A 4714-nucleotide genomic window follows, 5' to 3' on the forward strand; every position below is an offset into this window, starting at 1 on the left:
GTGGCCTGGTTTCTGATGTAAATTGACGTTACTAGAGCTTATTCGTTCTGTAGGAATGGAAGAATAAGCTTGCCAGACATTGTAAGTGTGAATAGACGAATGAGGCAGAGATGGAAGAGCAGCTCAGTTATGGGCTGATACTCTGCCTTTGACCATAATTATTTACTTCATAATTTTATGGAGGATGGGAGAAGAAGAGCGGGTAGTAATCTCAATTTTAAGTATTCGACTAAAAGTATCGACGATGGAAGTCTCCCGAAAAAGTTTGACGAAAAGATAAATTTTACGGATAATGACGATGTGACACACGGAGATCGATTCCAGGAAGGATTGGAACGCTCGTGTGTCGAGGAATTGAAGAGGATTTTACCCCCACGCGGAAAGAAGAAGATGAATTATTGGTGTAACGATGAGTTGTCCGATCTGAGACGGACAACTCTGAAATTAAGGAGGAAAGCGCAGAGGGCAGTGGTAGCTGGAGATGACAACGCTGGCCTTGTAAGCAAATTCAAGGAAGCGAGAAAAAGGTTGAGAAGAGCAATCGTGCGCAGCAAAGAAGAGAAATGGAGGGAGCTCTGCGCGACTCTGGAACAGGAACTCTGGGGGAGGCCGTATCGAGTTGTAAGGACGAAAATGACTCGTAGCAAACCTCTGGAGAGTCTTAGCAGGGGCAGAGTCGCGAGGATTCTGGACGACCTCTTCGTCACGGAGCAAAAAGGACAACTGGAGGAAGGACACATGGGACACTCGCATCCCATGGACGCAGGACGAGAATCCTTATGACCTGCGGGTTACTGAAGAGGATCTGTGGATCGCTATGAGGAGGTGTGATCCGAAAAAGGCCAGGGATGTGGAAGGGGTCCCTGGGCAGGTTGTTAAGATCATAGTTGAACAACGTCCTGGGCGGCTCCTAGACGTGTTCAACAGTATTTACAGGAGCGGAAGGATTCCGGTGGTGCGGAAGGTGACGAGGGTGGTCCTTTTTCCAAAACCGGCAAGGGATCCGTTGCTGTCATCTTCCTATAGATCTATTAGTATACTGCCGACGTTGAGCAAGGTCTGCGAGCATACGTATAAGATTCATATTGAGAGATGCCTAGGGAGGGATCCCTTTAACAACGAACAATATGGATACAGAAGAGGCAAGTCCATCATTGATGCACTAAGGAGAGTGTGCAGGATTACGAAATGGTGCAAAAGAAGAGGTGTAGTCTGTGTCATGGTTGTGTAGCGGCACATGAGTCAACGGACATTTTGAATCAGGTTGTGGTTTTGCCTCGGTTTGTCAAGACCGTTAAATTACGTGTGTTATATAAAAACAAATAAACTCCGGGCAAAACAATGTCGCCGCAACGCGCAACCGTCGAACAACCGCGAATTCAAATGTTCCGGCTCTCCCCCAACAAATATAAATACACGAACGCGATCGCGAGAGACATTGACGGTTATAAGTGAGCAAGGCGATTAGTTGCGAATTATTGACGAGTATCTCAAGGACTTTGTACGAAGCGTATTTATTTATTACTTTTAAATATACGTAACGATCGGTTGCAAGTAATGTGCTTCGTTACTATATAATACTCCATTCCAACCTATCCTCCACAACCCCTTCGATGAGTCACTTACTTAAGTAATACATACGCACTAGTGTAGCTATCTTCCATACAAAGTTGATGGAATAAACTGTGATTTGTAACTTGTTATATCAGTGTCATATTTGATTTAAGTACCTGTATTGTCCTAATCGAAATAGGGGATCGATCATTTCGTGACGCCGATTATCTAATCGTAACGGAAATTAACGACTCCCGTTGACGTGCTTCCTCGCGATCGCGTCTCTCCGCGAGTGGTCGAAGCTTCATGGACAGAGAAACACAATTATGAAAAATTAAAATATAGACTACCCAAAGAATTCGACTCAAAAACTTTCAAAGGCATTCTTGACATTAACCCCTACGAACATGACCCGATAGTAGTAAAAAGAGAGTATGTTGGGCATGTTCAAAAGCGTATGGGTGCACGGTTAGGTAAAGCAAAAAAAGGTAATAAAGTTATTGGCGGCAAAGGTAAACTCACTGAAAGGTTATCAATGAATTATCTTTATGCTATGGCTTGGCAATTCGTCGAAATCCAGATTCAGTTGAAGACATGAAGAGGGATATGTGAGCAACCTACTATCATAATATCTCAACCAACAAGAATCCTCAACACATGAATTGCCCACCTGGTTCATCTAGATGGTGCGCAAGTGGCAGAAAGCTGTGGCCGACCGCACTATTGACGAATTTGACCATGAAAATCCTCCTCCATTTCCACCTTCCTCGCAGTATGTATTTTTAATGAAGGTTTCATACCCATATTAAAAATCTTAAGTGTCATGGGAATCACGATTGGCCCAGAAGCTCGTGCGTTCGCAGTCAGGCGAGACGAAGTTCGCATCGAGCGCTCTGAACTTCGAGCAGGAAGCCAGAACTGCTCGTCTCCATGAAAGAACTTCGGAGAATGAGCAGTTTGAAGTAGAGGAAGGTTTCCTGTATGGAGCAGGAATCGCTGATTAAAAATATGTAAGTATGCTGTACCATTCTGTGAGTAAAATTTGTGAATAACTCATAACTTTGCTCGTGATTTTGTGAATTTTGAGTTTTTTCGGTTAATTTTTTATGTAATCTTAAAATATCAATAAAAAAACGATGAAAAAATGGATAGTCATTCATGCCTCTAGACTAGAATACTCCCTATATAAAGTTGGTGTGGTTGCATTCCACAAAGTCAACAAGTTGTGCTACCGCTTGTATGACCGCTACGTGGTACAACGAGTGGGTGAAAACCAAGGGCCACGAACAATCACCACGGCGGCTGATTACATGAAATGGTGATACGTTGTTGAAGTTAGCGATGAAAGTGAAATTAGTGATAATGAGGGTGAAATGAGCACATCTGAGAACAGATGTGGAATGCCGGGTATGACCGAATGTAGTATCATGAAAGAGGGGCCTGGAGGGTGTTAAGCGGATTGTAAGCAAGCGGTTCCTGAAGTATAAATTATATACAAGCGGTTGATGAGCATGTGCGTACTGAGGCTAAGACAAAAGGCAAGGAGTTGCTAGGGAACGATGAACGAATTAACAACAGTATGAGTTGAGAAGTCGCAGAGTGCGGATTGCGTTGTTGAGATAGTGTTGTTAGAGTTGTTAAGAGAGAGTCGAGAGTGTTGATTACTGGCTGGACACTGGAGTTCGTAAACTGCCTCCCAATTGGTTTCCGAATAGAACTCTTTTGCTTGCTAGTACTTCGCAAATAGCTTCAAGGACTGTTCACAATATAAAGTAGCAGAGAACGATCTCTCTGACAGATACTTTCGTTATGAATCTTTGTTCGCGAGTAGAATAGAATTTGTTCCAAAGAGAGAATATAAATTTTGGTCGTGCAGGTCATAAACCATAATTCCTTCCATATATCCAATGATTGTTCGCAAACTGCTCAGCAGAGTGAGCGCGATGATCGAACTTTCCCTGAACACATTTGACGAACAGCACACTTCAATAACTATAACTTCAGTAACAGCAACAAAACTAAAAGTATGTATACATTAAGATATATATTAAATATTGCACATTATATAGTAATATATAACATATAATATATTAATATAATAATTTTTATGCTTTAGTTAATGCATAAAAATCCCTATATAAAAGGGGTTTAAGAGATATTTCAACTTTAATTTGTTAAATTTATTGCGTGATGGATACGAAGAATTCAATGGTGCAAGCGGAGTACATTTTTGACGAAGCCGAATTCTTTTTACATCATTATTTCCCAAGATATAAATTAAATGAAATAAATTGGATATATGTATTGAAAAGACATTTCATGTATATATTAAAAAATAAGACGTTTATTTCTAAAGTAATAAAAACTGATTCTTCCGAAGATAAAACACATAATGGTGGCCGTTTAGTTATAATTTTCATACATACCTCTCTTCTTTCCCATCCCTTAATGACGTTCCGTAATAAATAGAAAGCCCGAATTATCACCATTTGACATCGTTCAACTGATAGTGAATTACCAAGTTAAAAAAGTATCATTTTTTTCATATTTCTTATTATATCATTATGACACGACTTTAGTCGGATTATTTAAATTCGTACGATAAAATTCGTGATACTGAACTACCAGTATTCGCGAACAACGGTTATAAAAGTTTGCCGAAATGCTCAAGAACACGTTCGCACATAGTACTCTTGAACGCATGTCCATCCTTTGGGGACCGACTTTATCAATAGCAGACACAATAACCTGTATGGACGTTACACTACGTTCCAGGTAGTCTATATAAATAGGACCGATGACGATTGGATTCAGAATAAAACTAAATATAAAACTCGGGTGTTTCTCGCTCGGACATTCCATTATCGCGTGTTCGCTACCGTAACAGTTCGTCTCCGTTTGCTCGTTCGAAGGTTGACAAATCTTAAACAAGTGCTAGACTGGTGAATGAATTACAATGTATCACGTCGTAATCCGTAGGAAAGAGATAACATGCTCGATATTCCAGTTTGTAGCTATAACTAAATAAAACATATATATTTTCTATACATCTTCTATATTGCACGTCTCATTGAACATATAGAAAATCGCCAGTAGAACATAGATGATGATAATAATATATTTAATTCATAAATACATTGTGAAAATTGTAGAGGAAAAT

General features: G+C 40.2%; 1 long non-coding RNA gene across 1 annotated transcript; it reads left to right on the top strand.

Annotated features, from left to right (window-relative positions):
- The first annotated feature begins 2193 nt into the window (after positions 1 to 2193).
- Positions 2194 to 3947, top strand: LOC125387013. The gene is made up of 2 exons (XR_007227616.1): positions 2194 to 3578; positions 3671 to 3947. It is a non-coding gene; the product is annotated as an uncharacterized LOC125387013 (long non-coding RNA).
- Positions 3948 to 4714: the final 767 nt, after the last annotated feature.

Source organism: Bombus terrestris, unplaced genomic scaffold (assembly GCF_910591885.1).
Source record: "Bombus terrestris unplaced genomic scaffold, iyBomTerr1.2, whole genome shotgun sequence".
Taxonomy (NCBI): domain Eukaryota; kingdom Metazoa; phylum Arthropoda; class Insecta; order Hymenoptera; family Apidae; genus Bombus; species Bombus terrestris.